General features: G+C 39.0%; 1 protein-coding gene across 16 annotated transcripts in view; it reads right to left on the bottom strand.

The window, feature by feature from the left end:
* Positions 1 to 17215, bottom strand: part of ptprfa (protein tyrosine phosphatase receptor type Fa) — a 283480-nt gene that overhangs the window by 202237 nt on the left and 64028 nt on the right. The window lies entirely within an intron of this gene.

Below are 17215 nucleotides of genomic sequence, written 5' to 3'. Positions count from 1 at the left end.
TATATGCCGACGACCTCCTTTTATACATGTCTAATCCAGCTACCTCTCTCCCCATGGTTCTAAGTATCTTTGACAAATTTGGGTCTTATTCAGGCTGTAAACTTAACCTCCACAAAAGCGAACTTCTTCCCATCAATTCTCTGGCCAAAAATATACCCCCGTCTTTTTTCCCTTTCAAATATGCTACAGACGGATTTAAATATTTGGGGGTTTATGTTACAAATCCAATTAATCGACTTTTCTCCAAGAATTTCTCTAAACTAGACTTCGACAGATGGTCTGGTCTCCCACTGTCCCTAGTAGGTTGTGTTAGTTTAGTTAAAATGGTTGTTTTGCCCAAGTTTCTATACCTTTTTTCAAATATCCCCGTCCTTATTAAAAAGCCCTTTTTTAGATCGCTCGATCAATTAATAAGTTCCTTCCTCTGGGGCAATAAAAATCCACGCATCAGAAAATCAGTGCTACAGCTTCCAAGAGTTCTTGGTGGCTTAGCATTGCCCAATTTCTTACACTATTACTGGTCCTGTAATATTCATAAACTTCTATATTGGATTAACAACTCAGCAGATGAAGAACAACCTGCATGGGTGGATATGGAATTTGCATCCTCTAAACTCTTGCTTCATTCCCTGGTTTTCTCCCAATTCCCTTGGACTGCCTCCAACTTTACCTCGAACCCAGTGGTAGCTCACTCTGTTAAAATCTGGATTCAAATTAGGAAAAGCCTAGGCCTCCATAGAACCTCAGACCTCTCCCCCATTGTAAACAATTACCTATTCCTGCCCTCTTGCACTGATTTGACTTTTCGGACTTGGTTTGACAAAGGGATAACTAAGTATAAGGACCTTTACAACCAAGGGACTTTTATGTCCTTTTCTGAGCTCTCAAAGAAATGTGACTTGCCTAAATCGCACCTATTTCGTTTCTTTCAGATTAGGCATTTTATCTGGAATCAGAACCCCAAATTCCCTAGTCGACCCCCGAAACTCTGGTTGATTCTGACTTTTCGGACTTGGTTTGACTAAGGGATAACTAAATTTAAGGACCTTTATAACCAAGGGACTTTTATGTCCTTTTCTGAGCTCTCAAAGAAATGTGACTTGCCTAAATCACACCTATTTAGTTTCTTTCAGATTAGGCATTTTATCCGGAATCAGAACCAGAAACTCTGGTTGATTCGTTTTTGGCTCTTGTTCCGGAACAAAAGCGGCTAATTTGCTAGCATTTAGCCTTATCATTTCAACTATTGACACCCCAACATCCAGTCCCAAGGACTCTTGGGAGCGAAAACTTTGAACCCCTCTATCTGATGATTATTGAAAACAAGTTTTATGGTTAGTTCATTCCCAGGCCACCACCACCCGATTAACGCAAAACACCAAGAGTGAGTTAGGTTGGGCGCCTACTGATGTAAGAGTGTAAAATAATAAAGCAAAGGCTCCACATGCGCCCACACACAGCTTTTTCTGTTTCTTTCCCCTACAAAATAAATGTTTCTGTTTACTAATTGACCATTTTTATATGCATTGGCTATGTTCATATAACAACAAATATGTTCTCAATCTCAATGGGATTTTACCAGGTTAAGTAAAGGTTAAATGAAATAATATACTACAAGGATTTCAATATTCATATAATGTATTATGTTGTGTCTATGTTAGTTACACGCAACTTGGTGTGTGTGACTGCAGTGCTGTGACAGAGAGCCTCAGAAAAAGAGAGGAGGGGGTGTGTCTGTGCCCAACGTTGCTGCTCAGTCTGTGTGAGCTTCAGTGAGGCAGATACCCTAATGAGCCGCATGACGGACTGTTTATTTCAAAATCAAGCGCGACCCGAAGCCAGGCCACCGGGAAATGTCCCGTTGCTCCCAATGGCCAGTCCGCCACTGAGTATGCCGATATGCAAATTATATGCAAACCACGCTCTACTTGCCCCTGCCCTTGCCCCTCCCCTCAGACCCCTCCTCTCAAAACAGTGACAGAAAGTTGAAACTGAAAATCAGTGACACTGAAAAAAAACTGACATTGTAAAAAAATCTATCACTGAAAAAAAGTGACATGAAGAAGAAATCTGAAGATTGTCATTGAAAAATACATAAAAATTCCAATAAAATAAAATAAATAGACTTGTTTCAATGCCAATACAACTGTTTTCAATACAAATGTTTCAATGCCATATTTTTCCTTTTTCAGTACTGGTTTTGTTTTCAATGCCAATTCTTTTTTGGATGCCAAATTTTAAAGTCACCGTTCTGGCTCCATAAGCATATAACACTACTATCTCTCCTGAACCTCTCTTGGCTTTGTTCGGTGCCCCTTTGCAGCCTTTTGCTTCTAAAGTCATGCAGACCGTTCTTGCCTTTGCCACCCTGTTGGCCAGGCGTCTCATACTCCTCAACTGGAAACAGCTTCAACCTCCATCTCATAGCAGTTGGGTGAAAGAGGTGTTACTGTCCACTAGACTTGAGAAGCTCAGATTTTCCCTCAATGGCTCCTTAAATTTATTTGAAATAACTTGAAGACCTTTCTTAAATTATATTGAATCTTTGGCATCTCTGCCTGACAGTGACGACTGATCAGAAAGTTTATACAGATTATATTAGCCACTTTATTTGTACACTCAACTACAGCAAGTACAGTAGTCAAAGCTAAAGCAGAAAGTGGGTCTATAAACTTCCAAATAAGTTTGACTAACCTGAAGGTTTGTTAATGACCTCTCTGATTGTCTGCTCCTGTCTCTAAAACCACCTGACTTCTTTTTAGTAATGTTGCTGTGTCGCCAGATCTTAGCAGTTAACTTAGTGAGTACATTCTGAGGGACTGGTGTCAGCAGCATTTAAAGGAAAGTTTTGCAGCAAAATAAATACATTTTACATTTTATGTCAATCACTGTGAATAGTTGATACACTCATGGAGGTGAAGCAAACAGTATGGAACTTTCGCATAGTCCAACTCTCTTTGGTAAACAACGATACACAGCAAACATTTTTACAGTACTGACCTTTGAGGGAATGCAGAGCTGCAGAATGGATGGAAAAAGCCATATAGCCATCAAATGGAGGATGTAATCATTGCTTTTTTACTATTATACTTATTATTATTATTATTATTACTTTATTATTTGTCTGGTTGGCTACTAAAGCTAGATTTTTAACTGGCAGTTAGCAAGCCAGCTAGCTTGGAGGGCTAGATATAGTGCTGGAATAGACCCAGCTAGCTAGCATGAAACAGGTCACGGAGCTCCCCAGCTACAGTCTGCAAGCTTCTGGTATAGGGTGACCATATTTTCAAAACACCCTAACCAGGACCCTTAAATGTACACAATTTGGTAGTGAATGTTGAAAACCAGGACACACAGCTTGAAACCAGGACAATCCTGGAGAAACAGGGACTGGTCACCATATTCTGGTACCACCTTTTTTGTGAAGATTGGTAGAATAACTTTCCCATGCCACATATTGGTCTGACCAGGCTTTTTTTTTTATATCACTGGTAAGGATGGCCTTTAAAAGTTAAAAGTGGTTTCTAGTTGAAAGTTCTGTATGTTAAAATGTCATATTTGGGGCCATAAAAGAAATCCCCTGAGCATGAACATAAGTTTTCCATGCTTTGTGGTCTGAGCTGTGAACATCTCCTCTTTATATGACACTGATAATGAAGGGCACTGAGGGAGCTCACATTCATACCAACATGACTTGTTACACAGAAAGTGCCAGGAGTCTTACTCTAACCCCCATTAATTCTACACTCTGAAACATCCCTTTAGTTAGAGATAAGTCAGGAATCTGAATTTCAGTCAATTATATTTCTTCGCCACTTACAGTGTAAGGAAAAAGTTTCTGCATTTTTTCCCTGACTACTTTTGAGACAGCTCGTTAGTGCCAGTATTCTCATTCTATCCAGTAGTCACCCCTAAGACAGAAACCAATGAGCCAGCCTGCTGTTAGCAGTGCCTGTCACTCTACACTTAGGAATGCCAACAGTGCAGCAGCTTGCCATTTTCAGCTTGACCCAGGGCCCCGTCATAGAAACTCCCACAACCAAACGAGGAATTGGTGAGGAAAACACCCTGCTGGCATTGAGAAACACCAAGGTAACTCCCTTTAATGATCTCTGTGTCCATTCACCTCTGTGGCCCAGGTCGTGAGAGAACCGCAGATTCCAAGAGGGATTTGAAGACTGATCTGTCTAAAGTTTCATAATATATTGTCAGTGTGTGAACATGAGGCCCTGGTGTATTATGCTTACCATTTATGTAATCCCATCTGTAACATAATAGCCTGTACTTAGGCAGGAAAACAAAAGCATAAGGCGGGGGTGAGCTTAAAAACACTGCATTGGATTCCATCACATTTATCTGTGGCATTCAGTGCTGTCTGCTGCCTGTCTGAAAGGTATTTCACATAGAGAGGGGAGAACCAACACAAGAGTGCTAACTACAGGGAATCACTGAAATCTAATCATGAACACAAGCAAACAAGTCAGGTAATATGATGATGGGCTTAAAGATGAAGGATATGTTTGACAAAAACACACCAGATCAAGATTATAAAAAGGTTTCCCAAGCCTGTTTTTGACACCAAATGTGAAGCTGAGTTCATGCAGTTCACAGAATGTCACCAGCTCAGTTCACACAATGTGACAAGCTCATATGTAAACAGACACATGCACCCTGCACATCCACACACAGGTTTAATCCGGCAGAACGCCATACCTGGGAATACCCATCCAAACCATTTCCACAGAAATATAATAATGGGAAAACGGTATATAAACACAAACATGTATAATTTAGCAAGTCATTTGCCATCGTCATTTTGTTAACCTGAGACAGATTCCATATTCCGTTAGTGTTCAGAAGCTGCTGCTGCTGCGAGCGGATTAAGTGGAAGATTTTAAGGTGTGCTGAAGAGCTGTCACTTTACAGAGTCACTGGCTGTAATTTGTTGGAAGTAACTGAAGGAGTATTGTAGTTGGAAAACTGTTAAAGAGTCATATTACTATGAATAGAACTGAAAAGTTTAATGTATCTCATAAGGTCTGAATGTAGAGTCAGACTGAATGATTAGATATAATTGACTAAGTGTAGAAAGAACTTTGAATAATTGGAAAATAGTGTAGTCTCCGAACTGCTGGATTTAATTTGGAACAGCTGTATTCCAGTTAGACAAGTGAGAAAGATAATAATAATAATAATAATAATAATAATAATAACAATAATAATAGATGTCATAATGTGGTCAAGATCTTGAATATTATAAAATTAGTGTTTAACATCTTATTAAATACTTGAAACATGTCTGTCTACCTGTTTGTCTCTCTATCTGTCTCTGTGACTTTCTGTGTCTCTCCTTCTCTCTGCCTGTATGTATATCTGTCTCTCTGTCAAACTGGGTTAATTAGGTCATCTCAATGAGCTACGTGTTGCCAACTGCAGTTAAGTGTTGCCATGGTAATGAGATCTACTGTGTCTCCCATGTCTTAATTTAATGGATTTTAGCTGAGGCATACCTCTCATGTTTATGCTTCTGCGGCCCAGACCGTAACTCCTATCACCAAAATGGAGGTATTATCAGCAAGAGTGCTGACCACATGTGGTGAGATTTGTGTCTGTAGAGTCATAATGTGACCACACTAGCTGTCAGAAGAAGTGGCTGCTTCTGCTTCACTCAATTTCTTCTCCTATTTCTAATGGAAGTAAATGAGACATATGGTTGGCGCTGTCGCTTGGAAGCTCATAAAGACAAAACCCTAAGTCTGTGTGGAGTAAAGATTGTGGATCTGAGAGCAAGTTTAATACAACATTTTTAGACGATTTGGAATCATCTGTCCACTCTAGTGATGTTGTCTCCCGCCAAAAGCTGAATTAATGCCAGAAAGTCCTACCTAACCCTATCAAAACATAATTTTTCAAAATATTTCTTACGATTAGTGAAACTAATTATATGAGTTGTGCTGCAAGGATTAGTTGATTAATTGATTAGTTTTCATCTATTAAATTAATTCCCCACTATACTGATATAGTGATTGATGATTGATCTCTCATTTCAGCAGTATTTTTTTGTTTCTTTAGTCCTCTGTGACAGCAAACTGAATATCTTTGGGTTGTGGACAAAACAAGACATTTGAGGACATCACCTTGGGCTTTAGGAAACAATGATCAACATTTTTCTTTTAATCTAGAAAATGATCAACAGATGAATCCATATTGAAAATAATTGTTACAGCCCGCTTATTAGTAGAGCCCAACTAATCATTCATGTAGGGTGATATATCAGCTAGTATCAGCTCATCACAAACATATTATACCTCTCATTTCTGTCGACCAATAAAATAACAAGAAATTGTAGTACAGGAATGTCAGACTACAGTACAAAATATGTTTGAGGCAATTTAGAAACCATTACAGTTTGTCTAACAGACAGCACTGACAAGTTTATGTTCACACCATCCACTAAGTACATAGCTTCATCATAGTTCCTTATAAAGACAAATGTAAGAGATTGTCCTAAAAATGTTTGCTTGAATTATGTTTTTATGTGAGAAAAAAGAAAACAAATTAAATTAATACTGATATTACTGATATATTTTTTATCAGATTTGTTACACTGTCAAATATTACTATCAGCATCAACCTAAAAGGTCCTTTATGGATTAGGGCTATAATTGTGAGCATCAGTAAATTCTTTACAAATTTACATTGTCTATTTACCTACGTGCAGTTTTCAAACATTACTGTAATTTATTGCTGCAGAAGGTAAATTGCAAAATAAGGCAGCAGCAAATGTGATATAGCTCATGTCAGTTTTGATCAAAAGTCAACTAAAAATGGTGTAGATCAACTGATTCCCCTGAAATATATAATGACAAAACACAAATCATAAATTAATATTAAAATGTGTTGCTTGTTCTGTTGTGTTTCTGTGCTGCATGTTAGTGTAGCATTGTGTTTGAAGATATTATCTTTACTGTTTTAGTATTGCCTAATGCTTATTTCAAGAATGCTTATTTCTGACATCTTTCCAGGGACTCCAAATGAAGATTAGCTGGTGGACTAACTGGCACATTTAGATTTAATGACTACAGTCTCTGTTAAATAAACTTATTTTATTTTGGTTATTGACAGTTGTTGCAGAGGGTCACTGAAACATTTGCCTCAGCACACACTCCGTGACAAAAGGCTGCAGTGCGTGAAAACACGCACAGGGGCGTCTGACCCGCAGTGAAAGTGGCAGTTATGGCCATTAGGTCATGTCCCCCCCGGAAACAGGTGTGTAAAGTCAACAAATGACCGGGGTCAGGGTCAGGTCAGATGCCCTAACCCTATTGGCCTCCTCCTTACTCTCAGCACCATAGGGACACGGGTCACTTCCACAGCTCTGTACTGTCATTGTAATGCTGTAAGTGCCAGCTTCACACACCCTGAGAAATGTGAGACCTTTCAGGCTGTTCTGCTCCACTGCAGAATAATTCCAACCCAGAAATTTCCCCCTCTCATTTTACACTATTTCCACTTCTTTTCAGCATTTGAAGTTGTGACAGGCGTGCCTACTGGCTCATAACACTGGCTTGATGATTGATTCCTCATTAATGGTTAACTGCTCTGTTAGCAAAAAGCTTTTTGTGCATGGCTGAAAAGCTCCACCACTGAAGACGTTAAGCAGTCTAATGTTGTTAGTGCACACTGCAGGGATCTGGTGAGGAGGCGGCGCGGGCTGTTCATGTCAAAGCTTTTCCTCCTTGACTTTTTGTGATTTTTACCAAAGCATCGATAGTCCTCCAGAGGCAAATTCCAACAACTAAAAAAAAATCTTGACAAACTGTTGTTTTAAAAGACAATTTCTGCCAGCCTCCTTCTCCCTGAAAGCCAGGAAGCAGCACATGAGACGGAAATCACTGTGTATCGGCAGTCAAGATACAGCTGCAAAATGTTTGCTCAGACAAAGACAGTACAGGATATCTACAGTCACTGCAGCAGACAGCCCTGTGGATAACTCACACACACCACTCACAGAGCTTTCATCGTCCTCAGTCAGACCACACAGGTGTTGTGTGTCATCATGTCACACCTCTCACTCATTGAAAGACGAACCACTTACCTGCCTGCTGGGAAAAAAAGAGACCTGCAGATCCTGCAAGTAAAGTGAGGTGTTTCTATATCTACATTACATCCAAAAATATTACTGGGTTAGACTATGAGGTTATGGTAACACTTTCTATGAAGGTCATGTCTATAATGCATTAGCAGGACATTCATCAGACAGTCTAATTCAATTCAATTCAATTTTATTTGTATAGCGTCAATTCATAACAGAAGTTATCTCAGGACACTTTTCAAATAGAGCAGGTCTAGACCGAACTCCTTATAACATTATTTACAGAGACCCAACAGAACCACCATGAGCAAGACCTTGGCGACAAGGGCAAGGAAAAACTGCCTGTTAAAAGGCAGAAACCTAGGACAGATCCTTCGGCTCTAATGCATTTATAAAAATCTAAATATTGATAATCAGAATCTGAGCCCTGGGTCAAGTAAAGTGACAGCGCTGTATGAGGTTATTAGCATTTATATGATATTATAACAGCAAAGGTTGGCTATAGTACCTAGCTTTAGCATAGAGGTATAAAGCATGGTGAAGGCTGAACTTAAAATACATTATGTCCACGCCTCATAGTACTCTATAAACCTTATTTTAAGTTGTCATACATGATTATAAACATTTCTAAAGAGTTTTTTAACCATTGTAAATTTACTATTTTTAGGGATGTATCTGCATTGATCAAAGCATTTTTTAACTGATAGCATTGGCCATGTCAGTCACTGCTCTTTGTTTACCTGTCGCCATGGTGAATCATAGTATTGGAGCTTCATTGATGATGATTTCTTTCAAATTCACCACACAAACTCTTATTTCAGAGTGAACGTACTCCATATCTCAGGGTAAGTCAACACCTTCCTTCATGGGCACATGACAAAATTTATGTCACTTGGAACACAAGGCTATGGGGACGCAGAAAGTATAATTTGAATTAATTGAATAAATGCCTAATGATATGATCATATTCAGAAATCCATCTCTGCATAAAAAAGAAAATATCATTGATACCCAAGATCATGATGCCATATACCAAATAATATTCAGTGATTACAATCATACCATTTTCATGACAAAATAAAAATCAGAAAATCAAAAACTAAACAAGGAAATCCAGTAGGTCTAACTGAATGATCATGTGTGGAATGTGGACATGTGTGAAATTAAACCTAATTGTTGCATATTGCAATTACATTGAATTGAGGGGCTGTGAAGTACAAATCAATTTCACAAAAAGTATTACTCAATATTCATCATAGAAGCATCTAGTATTCAGTTATCTAATAATATCAGTTGGGAAACCAAGTTTTAAGTTTACAGCAGGACAAACATCAAGAAATTCTGTTGTGCATTTAGGTTTCAGGCACCGATTATGCCAGTCACCGTTATTTGCCTAATGTTCATATATGTGGCTCCTGGACACAGAATTATAGTTCAGTCAGACAACTCACGTTTGAAATGTTTATTACAGCAGTATAGCATATTTCGATTTTTTTAGGTTTTTAGCAGCAGCAATACGGATACAGGGCAACAACGGCATTGACAGAGCAGAGGGAGAGTTGGGAAATTGTGCAGTTTAAATAGACCGCCAGATTGCAAGGGTGCGCTTGGTTAGTGATTATGGAGTGAGGCATGTCATGTGTGTATAGCAGCACAGCAATAAATCAATCAATGAAGGACTTATTCTATGGCTGTTAAAGGCAAAGTAAATTAAATATTAGTAATTACGTCTGTAATTTAGAGATTTATGACGTTTTCAAAGTAACTTTCTCAGTGATGCTGCCTAATTTTCCCTGCCTGAGTCATGGAGTCAGCAGTCCGCAGTCCCTGCAGGTCAGTGGATCAGCTTCACAAACTTGCTGGGTGTGTGGCAGCACTGCAGCTATCATTAATTTTTCATAAAATGTAATTTATCACTGCTAATCCAGCTCTCTCTCTCTCTCTCTCTCTCTCTCTCTCTCTCTCTCTCTCTCTCTCTCTCTTAACACTTAACCTCTACCTCCTCCAAACACACAACAATCACTGGCTCAGCCTGCATTCCACAAATACAGTAAGTAACAAAATACTGTCACATGCTAAAAATATGGTACAAATTTGAGTAAATAAGTTTCTGGTGTGTAATTTAGCAATTGTATGAGGTTTCAAAGCCGCAGGATACATGTAACAAAACTCCAAAGAGTCCTATTTGGCCAAACTACAGGAGCATCGGTCAGATAACTACAAATGGTTTACATACTCCGATCACCCCCATACGCAACAAACTGTGATGCACTGTGTGTTCTGACACTGTTCTATCAGATCGGACTACACGGGCCAGCCTTCACTCCCCATGTGCTCAATGGTTTCTGCCTCTTAAAAGGAAGTTTTTCCTTGCCCCCGTCGAAGTGCTTGCTCATGGTGGTACTGTTGGGTCTCTGTAAATAATGTTTTAAAGAGTTCGGTCTAGACCTGCTCTATTTGAAAAGTGTTCTGAGATAACTTCTGTTATGAATTGGCGCTATACAAATAAAATTGAATTGAATTGAATGAGCCTTGGCCACCCATGACCCTGTCTCTGGTTTACCGCTTTTCCTTCCTTGGAGCACTTTTGATAGGTACTGACCACTGCAGACCAGGAACACCCCACAAGAGCTGCAGTTTTGGAGACGCTCTGACCCAGTCATCTAGCCATCACAATGTGGCCCTTGTCAAAGTCACTCAAACCCTCATGCTGCCCATTTTTCTGTTCATGTTCACCAGCTGCCCAATATATCTCACCCACTGACAGGTGCCATGATAACCAGATAATCAGTGTTATTCACCTGTCAGTGCTCACAATGTTATGGCTGATCGGTTTACAAGAGGCTATTATTTACAATTTTACAAGAGTTATATATTTATGTGTAGACATGTAAGAAAATACTACTAATAATAACTCATCTTCATGTTTCAATCTCAAACGGGGGCCTTGGCAAATATACCTGAATGTGATTTGCATAAATTAAGAAAGACCAGATCTGATGTTTACCAGAGGCCACTCAGACCCAATCCAATATAGACCAGAGGATAGTTAGACCCAATCCAAAATATAGCTGACCCAAACAGAGAGATAACACCAACACTGGCAGCACCATGATGCTCCAACAGTCAACAGGCAGCTACAGTAGAAAAGCAATACAGCAATACGTGGGATTTTTAACTAAATATTAAAGTAGACACTGTCTGTACTTGTATAGCCTTTCTACATGCAACATTCACCCATTCACACACATTCATACAGTGATGGATGACCCTAAAACAGATTTTCTTTTCTTTTATCCACATTCATCCAACGATGCACAGCATGGGGAGCAATTTGGGGTACAGTGTCTTGCTCAAGGACAGCTCGACATGCAACAGGAAGAGCCGGGGATTAAACCACCAACCTTCTGATCAGTGGATGACTCACTATACCTCTTGAGCTTCAGCTGCCCCTGTCTCATGACAAAACATACATTTTTATCTTGTCATGATTATGATTTACAACGTGATCCACATATTGACACACAGACCTGAGACCAGCATTAATACAAGAGGAACCAACATGGATCTGAGCAGGCCGAAGATAATATGGACTCGGCCTGACTAAGGTCCTGGGTTGGGTCTATTAGGAATACTACAACAGAGTAGAGTTGAATTCAGAGGTTGGGAACCACTATATTTCTACCACTTCAGGTTTTATCTATTCAATCTGAGAGGGGACATCACTTTTTAGTTGGACTAATCACAAAAGGTGAGCAGAGTTGTTAGTAGACTGGACTAAAAGTAATTGCAGAACAGTGAAAAATTGCTAAAAATAAACAAAGCAAAAGATTGTCTACCACTTTATTTCAAGGTAAAACCAAAAGTGAGTGCATCCATAAGGTTGCTTATAATCCTTGAGTGTCTACAACTTCTGTTTCATTGTACAACCCTGTGTTGTAAAATAATAGCTACTTTGATAAATTGTGTAAACACAAAGATCTGTGACAGCTTGTGTTTAATTTGCAGAGTCATCCATCTGTTATCTAACCCATTAGTGCCAGAATATGACAGGATTTTTCACAAAGCATGCACTCCTTTTCCCTGAGGTTAGTGATTTGAACAGCTCACGGCTTTATTTGACCACATTACAGCACAGGAACAAAACACGAGTTCCCAATGCAGCTGCTAATCCCTTCTGTGCATCAAAGTTACACCACACTTACTTCTGTGTTTCTGCAGACACAGACCCAATCAGTCAAAGCTAAACACACAGACCCAGAACCATTTAAATGTACACAGTAACAACATATGTGGTCATTACCTGTACTTCAGATAACTGTTTTCTTCAAGCAACAAATGCTGCAGGTGCTTACCAAGACTGAACCATTTATTTTTGAAGCCCTGCTTCATATTTACCAGGGAGTAGAATCCCTTAATTTTATACCATAACCCATTAACACCCATTCTCCCTTTGGTGGTTGTCCACCTACATTAAAAGTACAGTATTTAGATCATTATACCCTGGAATATAATATTCATAAAGATGTTTTCATTAGTGTACAATCACCTGAAAATAACAGTTGTTGTGTTTTTGTTACCTGGAGTCCGCTATGTTGAACCACCATGTTGGAAACGCTATGTATCACAATACAGGGGTTATGATTCAATGAATATATATTTAATATTGTGATATTAAATATATCAAGCAAGTTGATATATTGCATTTTTTTAAAACTAAAGCTATCATAGTATAAAGAACACACCATATAAATAAAATCTAAGTAAAAATAAACTTTTTAATGCAATTCGAACAGAGGGATCTGCATTTGTACTTATCACAGTCCCCGTGACATCCAACTCAACAGCCCTCAATTTACATTTACAATATTGCGTATGTTCGTATTTATATAACTGCACAGCACTAGTGGCGTGCAAAAGGTTCTACTTAGTTTAGGGTTCAGGGGACGAAACATTGGTGGCAGGAGGTTAAAATTCATATCCCCATTCATATCAAAGTATGCATGAAAAACATTTAAGTTGAACATTGTAAAGCCCTAAATGTTGATTGCAATATGTTCATCGCTGGTGATTTTTTTTACTGATTGTCAACTAATCCCGTGAAAAGTCCAAAACAAACAATATGTTCGTCTGTCTGAATACTTTCTTCTCTCCCCTGTCAGTGGCTCTCAGTCACAAGCCCGTTGGTTCCTAGTGAAAATGTAAATCTTTAAGAAGAATATTTTAAATATTATAACTCACAGAGAAAAAAATTGTGCATTTGCTGGGGACTATTTTCAGTGGTGGATTAATCCACATTTGGTGCTCTGGTGAGTATTTGGGGCAGCAGGACGGTATTTGTGGCATTAAGTCAAAATAAACTACAGCGTGTGTTCATGGTAATAAGGAATATGTCAGTCACTGCAACAGTGTGGGTCATTGATGTGTTTTTAATACAACAGTGGAGCTCTATGGCACAGAGGAAGAGGATATATCAGACACACACACACACATTGATTGCTTTGGTCTGCACAAGATTTTGTACATGACCGTTTATAGTCACTGTTGTCTCCATCACACACTCACACACACACACACACACACACACACACACACACACACACACACACACACACACACACACACACACACATATTGTGCCAGAGCACATAGACAGCTCTAGTGCTTTTGTATCTATATTACAGACCTTCACAGTCAAAGTGGCCTTAGGCAGGGCCTCTCAGAGGAAAATATACAAAAAACAAACAAACAATTCAAGTCACCTCTCAGAGATTGGTTATTGCTGACACAGAACGAGCACAGGAAACATTGAGGAAGAAATCTAGCTCTTTAAAAGACACTGATGTTGATTCAGTGCCTATCAGTGCAACCAGCAGTACCACTCAGGGCCATAACAAGTGCAAGAGGCTTGTTTGGAGTGATGTGCCTCTTGAGCGTCACAATCAACCGAAAGACAAAAGTATATGATGTTTTCTGCAGAAAGACACACAACTCCCACGCGTGAGAAGTACCTCTCATCTCTATCTGCATTGTACTGGCTTCAGCTCCTGCTGTCTTCACCATCTCCCTCCCTTCATCCCCTTAAGCTCTTTCTGTCGGTTCACTTCATGACTAATGCTGCACTCTCATTACCCAGAGTCCTGCTGTCGACTCTGCCGCGTCTTCATCCTCTTCCTCTCTCCCTCACTCTCTCTTTTCTGCCCACTCTCTGTTATTGCTTTTTACCGTTTTCTATTTCTATTCTGTCTTTAGCTCTCACTCTCCCTGCAACTCACACATGCACTCACACATACAGAAACTCAGAGTGGAACATCACAGAGGAGTTTTGTTTCAAAAAAGACAAACCCACTATTTGAAAATAGCGACATGAAATGGTGACTGGAATGAAAGTAGGTTTCATTATGAAAAGCTTTTCAGCTTCTTCAGCTTTTACTATATGGAGGATAAAACCATTTGCACAAAAGATTGAGATTGATATACAGCCTTGTGGAGCGATTTACACACATTCATGTAACCAGCACATCTCTTGTAGGCTATACCCACTAAGTGCTGACATTTGACTAATTAAATCCAAAACCTGAAACAACTTTCATACGATCATTGTTTTATTGAAGAGATTGCTTTCAAAGACTAATACTATTATTTTAGTGAACATTAAGAGACATTAAAGCCCTTAAAAGGTAAATGTAATTTACACACAACTTAAGTCATTAAATAAACAGTCTACTACTCCGGGGAAATACACTTGTTTGCAGTCTTACTGAAAGTCAGATGAGTCAATGTCATTACAGAGAAGGCCGAGTACAGTTTTAACCTAGCTTAGCACACAAACTAGAAGCAAATTTAGCACAGCTCCAATGATGTGCTTTCCAATACCTCCAAAGCTGTGAAAGCCCATTTTGGATGAGATTTATTCTTTTAAGGGAATAGAGGTGATTTTAGTATTGCATATATGCTAATAATAATATAATAATCAATGACCCTAATCCTGTCCCGGGCTCCTATTTATCAAACATCTTAGAATCCCTTTTTAGGGAATTGTGCTGAAAGTTAACCTCAGACTGAAAACATTACTACCTTACAGTGGGACTGAACTATTTATGAAGCCTCCTACACTGACTTCCAAGTCCAGAAGTCATTACTTTGCATCATCTTTCCATGGAAAAACATTAATGGAAAGGTATTATTTACTTTGCATGTGTAACCAAAGTGAAACAGTATGTCTGACCTTTGCTCACAAACTATCTGCATACATGATCAAATAAATATTTATCAGTCCATGTAGACCAACAAGTAGCATGTGAAGGTCTGTAATGAAACCTGCCTTGCCTGCCTTAATGAACTGCTCCAATGATGATCTAACCCTGGCAGACAAATGAAGAGACCTGAAATCAGTAATCTAAAATCTAAATCATCTAAAATGAGTCAAATATAAAGGCTATCAGCAGGTCCATAAAAAGATCCTCTCCATTGATCAGAAGCACATATAGGTAGGGTATACATATGCATGAGGGCATAGTCAGTTCTATGTTTTAGGGCTTTGTGCATTAAATTTAACTCTGTTGACAGCGATTATCAGTCTGGCCCGTCACTCTCCTTTAACAAGACCCTGAGTGGTTTTAAAGAGAAAAGGCCTGTTTGTTTGGTACAACACACTCTGCAGCCTCAGGCCATGTTTACTGCTGACAATATCTACATGGCAGAATAAGTATAATGGGTTCCTGAGTGATTTGGAAAAGGCTGCCAGAGAGACAGCCCTTTTTTGTGTGTGCGGTTGTTTGTCTATCAATTAGAGTGTCGATTAAATAAATGTGTTTGGGCTCCATCTTGCCGCTGGCAAAGAGCGGAGCTGTCTAGAGACACACCTACAGGAGGTTCCCAGCCAAAATCACTTTCAACACTCTCCTGCTCTAAAAAACACGATCACACAGACATACTGGGTTCTATTTGGGACTTCGATACGTCTAACAGCCAAACCACATACTGACATTTTGTTCCATCACACAGGGAGCTTCGTTTAAAGCCATGTGTGCTGTAGTGTAGTCATGCAATCCCAGGCAAAACATTAAGTTTTGATTAAAATCAAAAAAAGCAGCACACAAAACATTGGATGCAAAAAAAATTAAAGCAAAGCAAAATTTTTACTTTATTAATGGTCATTGTCATTAACTTTGATGACATGAGTCATCAGTCGAGAAACTCAATTCTCAGCTTTTCACTCCAATCACGTTCCTTCTTAGTTTTTTTGGTAGCACAGTGTATTTGCTGCTTTGACAGTACTCAACTGCCATCCAGCGAGAGTGACTCTGGGGTGCCCTGTGCTGCATTAGGATTTTATAACTGAACTATGACCAGGATGCAAACCTTTCATTTTTCCGACTGTGTTGAAATCTGATATTGTCATATCACAAGTGGTGGGTAGAGTACTGAAAATCTATACTCTAATAAAAGTACCATTACTGCCATAAAAAATTTCTTAAAACGTATCTGGTTAATAGATTACTCAAAGTACAAGTTACTCTTTACATGTTGGTATAAAAAGTGGCCAGATGTGGCAAAGGATAGTCGCTAGAAGCTTGTTCTGGGTTTTGCTACATCATCACATCATGGTCAAAAGACAGGTGCACCTTATTTCTCAAGTGGGCAGCTGCAACTTGGCATCTGCAGTGTGCTTCTCACATAAGCTCTACCCTAAACTCGATCCCATTTAGAGCAGACTAGTTTTAACAAAGCTATAATAAATGCAAATGTAGTGAAGTAAGTTGAGTACTGGCTCAAAAATATACTCTAGTAACTTAACAAGTACAATTACAACCCACCCCTGCACATCACAGATGATCAAAAAAAAAAAAAACCTTAAAGGAGTTTTATGTGGGGCAGCAAAAGTAGGAGGAGGCTGTGAATAAAATGACTGATTAATGAATTCTATTTAGTTAGTTTTATCTCATTCCCATTTACACTTCTGTTCCCAAGTACCGCATACCTTTTCTCTTTATCTCCTGACTAGTCAGGAAACAGATTCGACAACTGTTTGGTTAATGTCAATAAAAATTGCAACAAATGTCTGCCCTGCCTCTAATATTGGTACTGTGTTAGTGGTTCCTGGGCTTGGAAAAGTTC

Source organism: Dicentrarchus labrax, unplaced genomic scaffold (assembly GCF_905237075.1).
Source record: "Dicentrarchus labrax unplaced genomic scaffold, dlabrax2021, whole genome shotgun sequence".
Lineage (NCBI taxonomy): Eukaryota > Metazoa > Chordata > Actinopteri > Moronidae > Dicentrarchus > Dicentrarchus labrax.
This window is presented reverse-complemented; position numbering and strand designations above follow the sequence as displayed.